Here is a 14,315-nt window from a genome sequence, read left to right on the forward strand (position 1 = left end):
ATTAAGCCATGATTATGTGACTCCTTGGAGGAAGAAGACACATTTGCTTGACTTGACCTAGATGAAAACAACCACTGGATGGAGAAACAATGTGTAATTTCTACAGCTACTTATGGTTCACTTCTGTAACATTTGTTTAATTATTCATATTTTCAATATCTCTTCCTACTTATAACATGAACTATGGAACACAAATTGTATGCATGTTTATTCTATAACATTATTTAAAAAGTGGTTAAGAACACACACATTCTGTTGAGCTAGAGTGCCTGGATTCAAATCTGGACTTTGCCTGGCTCTCTACCTATGAGACCTTGGGCCTCTCTGAGCCTGAGTTTCTTCATCTGTACAGAGGGGATAATGATAATACTCACATCACAGGATTTATGTGTAAGCTATTACATGATTTAACATGTTTCTTTATATTTAGCACCATAGAAATATCAGAGATAGGAATGACATGAGCAAGATGGCAGAACAGATATTTTCTACTATTCTCTCCTCAAAAATATAGAGTTTGATAACCACTCACAAATGAGAGTACCTTAATGAGAGTCCAGAAGTCCAATGGAGAAGTTCCAGCACACCACTGGAGTGAAAAATCTGAAAATAACTGCACTGAGGAGGATAAAAAGAGTTTTGCTTCCCCTCCCTCACTCCTTCCCCAAGGGAGCACAGCTCAGTACCAAGAGAAACCCCATCAGCCTGCAATTTATCCCATAGGGAAAAGTGAGAGAATAGTGAGTGAGTATCCAGTTTTCCCTAGGCATGCAGGATGCTGCCTAAGAGGCCAATTTCTTTCTTGTCCCACACAGAATACTGAGGTGATCAGCACAGCCAAGTGGTTGGGAGAGGCTAAGGGCAGGGAAGAGAGGAAGAGACTCACAGAAACCAGGGCTTTGGACTCAATAAAGGGCCACAGATTCTACTAACCACTTAACAGACTCCATTAGGAAACCTGAACCTTTAATTCTGTACATGCTTTACCTTCTCCCACTCATGGCTGGCTTTCCATGCCTACCCCTGCAAATGGCAAATGTGAGCCTCTGAAGATAGCTTGTGAGCATGTATGGTCAGCCAGCCTGACTCTATGGGATTGGAAGAAGGCACAAGACTTGAGCATTTCAGGATACAACCCTAAGGAAAACAAACAGGAGGTTGTCAGTACCTGGCCTCACTTTACAGGACTAAGAAAAGACATACAGTCTTAATAATTTTTCCCTAAGAGGAAACAAGAAGGGTAGAGTGGGTATATCCATAGAAAATGTCTGAGAGAACCTTAGAATCCCTAGTTGAGCTAGTTAGTGAAGGTATTTCTATCCTGGAGACAGTAAACAAAGACTGGAGGAGAAGACTTCTTCTTTAAATGTGAAGACAGCAACACAATACTTTAAGGAACATAAAAAAATCAAGAAAACATGGCATGGCCAAAGCAATACAATAATTTTCCAGTAACCAACCCCAAAGAAATCAACATCTACAAATTCCCTGGCAAGGAATTCAAAATAATTATTTTAGGGAAGCTCAGTGAGCTACAAGAGAATGCACACAGATAACTAAGCAAATCCAGAATAACAATACATAAACAAATGTATTCAGAATTAAGGAGAGATAAAGACTTCCAGGTAAAGAAAGCTAAGGGAGTCCATCACCACTAGACTTGCCTTACAAGAAATCCTAAAAGGACTTCTTTGAGCTGAAAGAAAACAATGCTAATGAGTAACATAAAAACATATGAAACCAAACACCATATGTTCTCACTAATAAGTGGGAGCTAATAGATGGGTACACATGTGCACAAAGCTATATAAAGGACATGCAAAAACACGAAGGAAGAATGGTGGGAGGGTGGTTGTGGAATAAAAACTTACTTACTGGGTATAATGAACACTATTCTGGTGATGGGCACACCAAAAGCCCTGACTTAAGCATTATACAACATATCCATGTAATAAAAACACTTGTACACCTTAATTAATATTTTGAAATAAAAACCCATTAATAAAGTCAAAATAAACAAAACAAAACAAAAAAATATGAACATATAAATCTCACTGGTAAAGGTAAGTATACAGTCAAATTCAGAATACTCTAATACTGTAGTATTGGTGTGTACATTACTTTTAACTCTAGTATGAAGATTAAAAGACATAAGTATTAAAATAATAATAGTTACAATAACTTAGTAGTACACAATATAAAAAGATGTAAATTATAATATCAAAAACAAAATGTGGGAGAAGGGAAGTAAAAATGTAGTTTTTGTATGTGACTGAAGCTAAGTTGTTGGTTGGGTGCAGTGGCTCACACCTGAAATCCCAGCACTTTGGGAGGCCGAGGCAGGAGGATCACTTGAGGCCAGGAGTTCAAAACCAGCCTGGGCAACATAGTGAGACCCTGTCTCTATTAAAAAAGAAAGGAGGAGGAGGAGGAAGAGGAGGAGGAGCAGCTAAGTTGTTATCATATTTTATTTATTTACTTAGAGACAGGGTCTCACTCTGTCACCTAGGCTAAAGAGCAGTCATAATAGCTCACTGCAACCTCAAACTCCTGGGCTCAAGTGATCTTTCGGCCTCAGCCTCTTAAGTAGCTGGGACTACAGGTGTGCACCACCACACCTGGCTAATTTTTCTATTTTTTTTTTTTTTTGTAGAGATAAGGTCTTGTTCTCACTAAGGCTGGTCTTGAACTCCTGACCTCAAGCAATCCTCCCACCTCAGCCTCCCCAAGTGCTAGAATTACAGGTGTGGCCCACTGTGCCCATCCTGTTATAAGCTTTAAAAATACTTTTATGACTATAAGATAATTTATATCGGCCTCATGGTAACTACAAAGCAAAAGCCTACACTACATACACAAAAGATAAAGAGAAAGGGATCAAAGCACACTACTACTACAAAAAAAAAATCAAATCACAAAGAAAGATAGCAAGAGAGAAAGAAAAGCACAAAATAACTACAAAAAAGCCAGAAAACAATGTTTCAAATGGCAATAGTACGTCTTTATCTATCAATTACTTTAAATTTAAATGTACTAAATTACCCAATCAAAAGACATAGGGTTGTTGAAAAGATAAAAAATATCAACTATATGCTGCCAATGAAAAACATACTTCAGCCTTAAGGACACACATAGTCTGAAAGTAAAGGGATATAAAAAGATATTCCATACAAATAGAAATAAAAAGAGAACAGGTATAGCTATATTTATATCAATTTATATCATACAAATAGACTATAAGTCAGAAATTATAAAAAGAGACAAAGAATGTCATTATATAATGATAAAGGGATCAATTCATCAAGAAGATATAACAATTATAAATATATATGTGCCCAACAGTGGAACAGTTAAATATATAGAGAAAGTATTGAAAGATCTTAAGGGAGAACTAGACAGCAATACAATGATAGTAGGGGACTTCAATACCCCACATTCAAAAATGAATAGATCATCCAGACAGAAAATCAATAAGGAAACATTGTACTTGAATTACACTTTGGACCAAATGGACCTAATGGTCATATACAAAATATTCCATCTGACAGCAGCAGAATACACATTCTTCTCAAAGGAACACAGAATATTCTCCAGTATAGAGCATATGTTAAGTGACAAAACAAGTCTTAACTAATTTAAAAATATTGAACTCATATCAACTATCTTTTCCAACCACAATGGTGTGAAACTAGGAACCAATAACAGGAGGCAAATTGGAAAATTCACAAATATGTGGAAGTGAAACAACATACTCATAAACAACCAATGGGTCAAAGAATAAATAAAAAAGTAAAAAATATCTTTAGGCAAACGAAATTGAAAACACAACATACCAAAGCTTATGAGAGGCAGCAAAAGCAGTTCTAAAAGGAAAGTTTATAATGATAAAGCCTACATGAAGAAAAAAAGATCTCAGTTGTAAAACCTATCTTGACACCTCTAGGAACTAGAAAAACAAGAACAAACTAAGCCCAAAGTTACTAGAAGGAAGGAAATAAAGATCAGAGCAGAAATAAATGTAAAAGGACTAGAAAAGCAACAGAAAATATCAATGAAACTGAGTGTTTTCTTGAAAATATAAACTACACTGACCAAGAAATAAAGAGAGAAGACTCTTTAAAAATAAATAAAATCAAAAATGAGAGAGAATACATTACAATTGATACCACACAAATACAAAGAATCAATTGTATGAACAATTATATGCCAACGAATTGGATAACCTACAAGAAGTAGATAAATTCCTAGAAACATAAAACTTACCAAGACTAAATCATGAATAAATATAAAATATGAACAGCCCAATAATGAGTAAGGAAATTGAATTAGTAATCATAAACCTCCCAACAAGGAAAAGCCCAGGACCTGATGGCTTCACTGCTGAATTCTACCAAACAGTAAAAGAAGAATTAATGCTAATCCTTCTCAATTTCTTCCAAAAAATTGAAGAGTAGGGAGCACTTCCACATTCACTTCACCAGGCCAGCATTAACCTGATACCAAAACCAGACAAAGACATTATAAGAAAAGAAAATTACAGGACAGTATCCTTGATGAACACAGATGTAAAAATCCTCAATAAAATACTAGCAAAACAAATTCAACAGCACATTAAAAGAATAATTCACCATGATCAAGTGAGATTCATCCCTAGGATCTTAATGATATTTTGAAATAAGAAAATTAACATATGTGATATACCACATTAATAAAATGAATAATAAAACTTATATGATCATCTCAACAGATACAGAAAAGCATTTGACAAAATCCAATATCCTTTCATGATTAAAAAAAATAAGTATAGAAACAACGTACCTCTACATAATGAAGGTCATATATAACACCACAGCTGACATCATACTTAATGGTGAAAAGCTGAAAGCTTTTCCTCTAAGATCAGGAACAAGGTAAGAATGCCCATTCTCATCATTCCTATTCAATATACTACTGGATCGCCTAGACAGAGCAAACAGGAAAGAAAAATAAGAATGGAAAAACAAGCATCACATGTACTCACCAGAAAATTGGTTTCCCTGATCATCACCTAAATGCACATTTGGGAATGATACCAATTGGATATCAGACTGAGGTGGGGGGTAGGGGGAGGGGATGGGTGTATGCCTACATGATGAGTACATTGCGCACCGTCTGGGGAATGGTCACGCTTGAAGGTGCTGACTCAGGGTGGGGGGTTGGGAGGAGGGGATGGGTGTATACCTACATGATGAGTGCAATGCGCACTGTCTGGGGAATGGGCATGCTTGGAGCTTGACTCGGGGGGATAGACGGTACATGGGCAACGTATGTAACCTGAACTTTTATACCCCCATAATAAGCTGAAATAAAAAAAAAAAGAAAAAGAAAAAACTGGAGACATCACACTTTCTGATTTTAAATTATATCACAAATCTGTAGCAATCAAAACAGTATGGTGCTCACATAAAAACAGACACATAGACCAATGTAACAGAATAAGGAGCCCAGAAATAAACCCATGTATATATATGGTCCACTAATCTTCAAACAAGAGGACAATAATATACAATGAATGGGCAAAGAAAAGTCTCTTCAATGAGTGGTGTTGGGAAAACTGGATATCCACATGCAAAAAAAAAAAAAAAGGAAAGAAAAGGAAAGAAAAAAACTGGACCCTCATCTTACATCATACACAAAAATCAACTCTAAATGGATTAAAGACTTAGACATAAAACCAGAAACCATAAAACTCCTAGAAGAAAACATAGGGGAAAAGTTCCTTGATGATAGTCGTGGGAATGATTATTTGGATATGACACCAAAACTACGGCAGCAAGCACAAAAACAAGATTCTATAATTGAAAATATGTTTCCTTTCCTAGTTGTGTGTACTTGGCATCTTTATTGAAAATCATTTGGCTGTAGATGTGTGGATTTATTTCTGTGCTCTCTATTCTGTTCTGTTGGTCTATGTGTCTGTTTTTATACCATTACCATGCCATTTTGGTTACTACAGCTTTGTTGTATGTTTTGAAGTCAGGTTTGTTCCTTTTGCTCAATATTGCTTTTACTATTTGGGGTCTTTTGTGGTTCCATACAAATTTTAGGGTTGTTTTTTCTATTTCTGTGAAGAATGTCATTGGTATTTTGATAGGAATTACACGGAAAAATTTTAAATTACAAGTGTTGACAGCGATGTGGGGAAAAGAAAACACACACTGCTGGTGATGGGAATATAAATTATTAATAGTATAGCCATTACGGAAAACAGCAAGGGGTTCCTCAAAAAATTAAAAATAGAACTACCATATAATCCAGAAATTCCACTACTAAGTATATAACCAAGAAAATGAAATCAATATGTAGAAGAGATATCTGCACTCAAATGTTTATTGGTTTATTGCAACACTATTCACAATAGTCAAGATAATGGACTCAACCTAAATATTCATCAACAAATGAATGGATAAAGAAAATGTGGTATATATACACAACAGAATACTATTAAGCCATAAAAAAGAATGAAGGGCTGGGCACAGTGGCTCACGCCTGTATCCCAGCACTTTGGGAGGCCGAGGCAAGAGAATAACTTGAGGCCAGGAGTTTGAGACCAGTCTAGGCAACATAACTATACCCCATCTCTACAAAAACATTAAAAAATTAGCTGAGAGTGGTGGCATGTGCCTGTAGTTCCAGCTACTCAGGAAGCTGAGGTAGGAAGATTGCTTGAGCCCAGGAGTTCAAGGCTACAGTAAGCTATGATTGTGCCACTATACTCCAGCCTGGGTGACAGAGTGAGACACCATCTTTTTTAAAAAAAAAATGGAAGGAAGGAAAGAAGGAAGGAAGGAAGGAGAAAGAAAAGAAAAGGAAAGAAAAAAGAAGAGAAAAGGAAATAAAAGAAAGAAAGGAAAAGAAATTAAGGAATACATACAGAAAAAAAATTTAGGTAAGCAAAGACCTTGTTTTATTTTCCTGATCCATCCCAAGCACTTAGAACAATGCCAACATGTGGCAGGCACTGATAAAAATACTGTGGACTAAATGAATAAGCAATTTCTGAGAAACCTAGGACAAAAATGACCTAAAAACTAGTCACATCCTCTATGTCTGTCCTCATCTCTTCTTTTTACTTACTTATTTCTACTGCTTTGGTAGAGACTGATATCCAAATTTCTAAACAATGTCTAATCTTACTTCTCTTCTTCGTTTTAAAGATAAATAGAGAAGCAAATATTTTTCCCAATTAGTGTTAACTCCCTAATTTATTATTTTTTATTTAAACTTTTTATTAAGAAAAATTCCAAACACATAAAGTAAATAGAATATCCATCACCTATATTTAGTGATTATCAACATTCTATAATTCTAGTTTCATTTATACCTCCACCACTTTTTATTCTCACTGGACTACATATGATTATTTTTTAAAATAGATTTTGCCACATCTAATAAATCTTTCATTGAAATTAGGTATAGCCAGCATGGTGGTATGCACCTATAGGCCCAGTTTGAGGCTGCAGTGAGCTATGATCATACCACTGCTCTCCAGCCTGGGCAACCAAGCAAGATCCTGTCTCTAAAAAAAATGGAATCCTGTCATTTGTGGCTACACAGATGAGCCTGGAGGGCAATTTATTTCTATGCCTGAAATAAATCAGGCATAGAAAGACAAATACCACATAATCTCACTCATATGTGGAATCTAAAAGTTGTTCTCATAGAAGTAGAGAGTAGAATAGTGATTACCAGGGGATGGGAGGTATGGAGACAGACTGGTCAATTGGTACAAAGCTACAGTTAAATAGAAGGAATAAGCTCTGGGGTTCTATTGCATAGTAGGATGACTAAAGTTAACAATAATGTATTGTATATTTCAAAATAGCTAGAAGAGAGGTTTTTGAATGTTCTCATTACAAAGGAATTATAAACATTTAATGTGATGGATATGCAAATTAACCTGATTTGATCATTACACAATGTATACATGTATTGAAACATTACATTGTACCCAATAAATATGTGTAATTATTATGTGCCAATCATAAATAAAAAAGAATGTTGAAATTATAATATGAAAAAATAAAATATATGTATATGAGGGAAGAATATATATACATATGTATATAATTGTGGTAGCTAGTTCCTATGATGGCAGCCAACAAAGTCCACCTTTCCCCGTACATACGTGTTACTCCTCCCATCATGAGATGGAGTCTATTTCTCCTTCCCTTGAATCTAGACTGGTCCTGTGACTTGCTTTGGCATGAAATGTAGCAGAAGTAATACTGTGTCAGTATCTCAAATCTTAAGAGGCCTGACAACTTCCACTTCCTTTCTCCTGGAACCCAGCTGCCATGTTATAAGGAAGTCCAGGCTATTTTGCTAAAGGGAAAGAGACTGCATGGAGAGGCTCTGGAGGATGAGACACCACATGGAGAGAGGCCATGTGGAGAAAAGAGGTGCTTCAACCAACTCTCACTATAATGTAATAACATGAGTGATACTAACTGGTAACATGTGGAGCAATGGTTGCTGTTTTAAGCCACTAAGTTTTGGGGTGGTTAATTATGCAGCAAAAGGTAACTGATTTCATTATATAGATAGATATAGATTAGAGGTTCTTAAATGGGGGTGATATTGCCTCTCCAACAAGGACATTTGACAATGTCTTGAGACATTTTTGATTGTTATAATGGAAGAAGAGGGACTAAGCCACTGACATCTAGTAGATAGTAGCCAATGATGATACTGCTAAACATCCATGGGACAGTCCCTTGCAACAAAGAATTATCTGGCCCAAATGTCAATAGTGCCAAGGCTGAGAAACTCTGATCTGGATAGCTAGATGATAGATAGGAATGAAGGCTATTGATGTTGATACGCAAGCTGGCCTCTAATGATTCAGTTTTTCAAAGTTAAAAAATAAATAAAAATACTAATGACTATCCCCATTGCTTCTCGCAGGGGGAGGCCAGGCTGCTGGTTAAGGTGGTAAGTGTGATTAAGAATGATTGCCCCTTGTGAAATCACATGGATCATCTGGCTATAACCTCCCTGCTTGTTCAGTCTCTGGCTCTAAACTGCAGAGCCACATAGTGCTAAAAGCCTGCTCTTCCTCCCTCCTTAACTTTCCTTAGTCCTGATCACATCCCACACTACCACAGCAGGCTACAGGTTGGTCTTGACTTCCTAGTGCAAGCCTTCCAGCAGTTTTGACACAGGAATGTGACTCCCAATGCTGGGAGCCACTTGAAGTCAAGAAAATTCAGGAGCCAGCCATCAGTATAAAGTGTAAGTGAGTTTTATTTAGAAAGTATAGAAAGTCTACTCCACAGACAGAGGAGAGGCTAGTTCTCCCTGTGGAGGGGAACCAGCCCCATGGCTCCTTGGGTCCCTCTATTTAAGCAACAGCTTAATTATAGGCTAAACAAGGGGAGGAATATTCATGTTACTTCTTAGAAAGGAGCGATGTTTTCCTGGAATTAGGGTGATGCCCTGTTTTGACTAAATATGGTCAAACAGGAAGTATCTTGGCATTAGGTGCATGCTGGGAGTGGGAGATTTTCTTAGAAACTTTTATGGTAATGAAATATAATGAAGCTCTAAGGTCAAGAGGCAGTCAATGTTCTCTACCATCTTGGCTCCAACTGGTTGAAACTTGTCCAACCTACATCTTGTTTTGATTGGGGTTGTTTGAGACTTTGTTTGAAGACTTCCTGGCTCAGTTAAATAATGCTTGCACAATTAAGCAATGCATATAGCAATGCCCAAAGCAGTTTCTGAAGTAATGTACAAAGTAATGCCTGAAGCAATGCCCAAAGCAGTGCCTGCCAGTTCCCCATCTCGGTTTCACACATTCAGCTTAAGAACACCCTATGGGAGAAGTCATTGACCCTGTTCCTTAAATGAATTGTCATTGAGGGCTGAACCTCTTTTCAAGGGGGCACAACTTCAGCGTGAAAGGGAAGAGGTATTGATGCACCAATGTGGGAGGCAGGCAGGGTACATGACTGAAATGCTCTGGAAGATACAGGACAATATTCAGAAAAGGCTGATGGTGAATTGAAAGCCATAGACACTCAGGTTTTTGACAGATGCCTAATGCCATAGCACTCTACCTTTGCATGTCAATGATTGAGGAGCACACAGGTCAGCCTCCTGACTACTTCCAGGCCCGGCCAATGAATGGGTGTCTGCTTATCGATTAAGGTTGGAGACCCTCTGACCAAGAATAACAGAGGAGATGTAGGACCATCTTGCTCCTTATGAAAATTTGTCTACCACCTCCCAGGACTCTACCTAGACTAGGTAATCAGGAGTAGAAGTTGGCTTTGCAGAGTTAAATGAGAGCTTATGATATCTTTCTCCTAGGCTTTCCTTCTACTTAATAAAAAGGAACCACCCCCCCACCCCACCCCCCGCAAAACCTCCTCCATGGGGATCTAGCTCTGTGTGTGTGGCAAGCAGCTATTTGCTTCTTCCCTTGGAGAAGAAAAAAATATCTATGCTTTGGTAGATTGCCACACTCTAGTACAAATAACAGCTTTTCTCAAATATAAGTAAAATCAATATTCAGGAAGAGGGCCACCTTTTTCTTGAGCTTTACAATATCCATGGTACATATCGTACACCCCTACTCTCACTCAGGGTAAAATCATTGCTGTTTGATGGGGTCTAAGACTCACTAAAGGAGTTTTCTAGATTCATGCTAGTATTTTACATAAATGTCTACTAGTAATTTAGGCAAATAAAAATTATAATCTTCAATATACTTTTCTCTCTTTAATTTATGCTATTTCTTCAGATCTGGGAGGTCCTTGTTGCTTGCGTGTATTAAATGGTGGGTGACGTCATAAAATCCAAGGCAACTTTCACCACCATCATCATATCATACAACAGACCCTTTAAAAATAGCTCTCTATCATCAAGAATATTCCTACCTCTGACACTGGGTGTGTTATTTACATATTATTTTACAGAGTCAACCTCCACCCCAACTCAAAGAATGCCACAATTTACAGATAGCCTATGGCAGGTTGTACTTTAAAGAACGGCCCTCTGCTGGATCTGCCTTAGAAGCAGGGACCTTCTCCATCACTGACTAGACCATAAAAATAGCTGTAGAGGTTATACAATCATGGCACCAGGTTCTACTCTCACACTGGGCTTTACTCAGAGGCAGCTTTTGCCACATGAAATGTTTCACTGCTAAAAAAACGTTTTGCTCCTTAAAGTTCTCAAAGAGAATTTTACTGAGGCACAGATTCATATTTTCTAAGATGTGATTATATTGGTAAGTTTTCTTATGCCTATGCTGATCCAAATAATATAATTGATATGCATTAGAATATTTTTTCCAGCAAGACTTAAGTCATTAGCCAGTATTTTAAAAACTGTTATTTGACTAGTTTTTCAGAAAATAACTGTTAATTCTCTCTCTGACTTCTAACCACTGAGCTATTTGCTCAAAGTTGTCAGCTGAATAAATGTGGAAAATGTTCCATTTGGAAAGCTCAAGGTTAAAATTCAGAATTCAGTCTCAGGTTTACTTGACTGCAATGTAGAATTATCTGCTCCTACTTTTTTCTAATTCCTGCCAGAAGCAGGAAAAAAAAAAGTGACGTTTTGTTCATCTTAGTTATATTCAGAGAATGGTGAATTAAGAATGTATCCAGTGTAGCTGACACCAAGCACAGAATCAGTCAAAACAATGTCTAGCACACAGTAGGTGCTTAATTAACTATTTGATGGTGAAATGACACCAAATTTGGTGGCAGACATGGCATCAGGACATACAGCCCCAGAGTGTGCTGTCTGCTGCTTGGGCACTCTGTTCTCACACATTAGTTTATTTTTACATGCACGCATTTTTAAAAAAATGTTTTCATCTATAATTTTAATATCCAGCCAACTGTGCATAATGTTTAGTGACATCCTATTAACAAAGAAACACTTTCAGATGATTCACAGGGAAGTAACAACTGCTGCTTTTCTCTCCAGCACCTGATACAAGGTTTCTTGGCGGGGGCGAATTGGATGACAGCCCTTACTTCTGGTGTCCACAGACTGAGTTTCATGAAGCAAATGTCTTTTGCTGTAGCCTGGTCCTCAAAACAATGACCAGGTTGGCTTTCAGTGTGGTGAAAACAAGGCATCACCATGGATGACATGAACTGACAGGCCCTGCTCTGCCTAAAACCGTCTGTATCTGTGAACTGCTGCTCATGGCCTAAAGACTTCCTATCAGGAGCTTTGCCTTTTTGTTAAGCACTGTCCTCTTTCTTAGAACCAGCTTAAACTTGCCTTGAGATGGAAGAAGTCAGAGTCAGTAAGAGGAATGGATGTCTTGGAGTAGGGAGAGGTCCCTGAAGAAAGGGTTGGAGAAGTGAGAAGTATGGAGGCCATGGTGCTGTTTTTAACCTGTTATCAATGAAATTTTAGAAGGTTAAGGTTGAAAAATAAAACCTGCACAGTAAATAGTCTTGAGCTTCATTCACAGCTCTGCTTCTTACTAGCTGTGTAAACATATGCAAGTCATTTAACATTTCTGACTCTGTTTCCTCATCTGTAAAATGGAGGTATATAATACTACCTGTATTAGTTTCCTAGTGCTACTAGAAGAAATTACTAAAAACTTAGTGGCTTAAAACTATAAAAAGTTATTCTCTCGCAGTTCTGGAGGCTGGAAATACAAAATCAAGTTGTTGGCAGGATTGGTGTCTTCTAAAGGCTCTGAGGGAGAATACATCCCATGCCTCTATCTTAGCTTCTGGTAGCTAATGACAAACTTCGACTTTTCTTGGTGTGTGACTGCAAACCTTCAATATCTGCCTCCACCTTCATATGGCTTTTTTTCTCTCTGTCTCAAATTTTACTCCTTCCTCTTATAAGGACACCAATCATTGGATTTAGGGCCCTCCCTAATCATCTTGAAATCATTTACTTAATTATATCTACAAAGACCGTTTTTCCAAATAAGGTCATGTTTACTGGTACTGGGGGTTAGGACTTGGACTATCATTTTGGAAGGACACTATTCAACCCACTACACTATCATATATGGTTATCGTCAAGAATCAGTGGGTTAATATACTAAAGACCTTAGAATTGACTGGGTACAGTAAGAACTCAATAAAAGACCATTATGATTACAAATATGTAAGTCTTCTTTACTTACAAGCTTACATGGGAACAAAGATCTATTCTACAGCAAAAGTATGATTACTGTGTTGTTAGTGCTTACATGCCAACATTTTAGTGTCTGTTTTCACAGTATTTGTTAGATAGATACGTATTTGCTGACCTTGTACTTGGTTCTAGATATTTTACAAATATTATTAACTCGAATACCTGTAAAGTGCAAAAGCAGTGATAAAGTCAAAAGCGATAGTAAAGAGACTTGTAAGATTACTAGGAACACTAAAATAGAGATTATATATATTAAAAAAAGAAGGATGAGATTCTGATCTGGACAAGATATTATAGACTTATCTCTATTTCTCCCTTCTAAGTACAACTATAAATCCTGAAATTAACTCAAGACACAATTAAAGAAACACTCTCAAAGCTGGAAGAGGGACTATAGGACTGGAGAAACACCTCTGTGGCAGGGTATCTTATGAACCACCACCCACAGAAGGCAGCCAAGAAGGACACCCAGAGGTAGCATTTACCAACCCCCAACCTATTAAGATAAAGGACAGCTTTCATAAGCTCATTCCTCCCCAAGATGGAAGAGGTGTCCTGCGAACATTATATGTGCCTAGGAAAATCAGCAAGGGAAATCAATCAGAAGTCACACTGGAAATAAGTGACCATCCTGAAATTGTGACAAGAAATGACAATAAGCACTCTGCATTCTAACTCTGTTTGAGATTCATCTCACCCACCCAGAGATACCACACAGCTACTGGGCACTGGCAAAGGGAATCACAACACAAGTTCCAGCTGGGTAAGCATTTTCATTCCCTACTGAGCTTGAGACTCCTCTCTGTCACTCAAAGATAATATATGTGTTAGGGGAGGAGAGCAGGGGGGATTGGCAAGTGGGATCATGCCACAATAAGTGTGTGGTCTTTGGAAGTGCTCTCTGTCCCATACATCCTGCCTATGGCAGGTGTACCCAGCCTGGGAAGCTTATTTGTCTCCACTGGCCTAAGATTCTCACTGTCCTCACTCAGAGACGCAGAGGAAACCCACCACAACAAGCACCCAACTAGAGAGGTACTCTCCATACTCCACAGACAGAAGGAACCTGATATAACAAGCACCAGGAAATGTCATTCATCCCTGAAGCAGAGAGACTCTCTATATGTAGGCTCCAAGCAGCCTGG

This window comes from Eulemur rufifrons, chromosome 30 (genome assembly GCF_041146395.1).
Source record: "Eulemur rufifrons isolate Redbay chromosome 30, OSU_ERuf_1, whole genome shotgun sequence".
NCBI classification, from domain to species: Eukaryota; Metazoa; Chordata; class Mammalia; order Primates; family Lemuridae; genus Eulemur; species Eulemur rufifrons.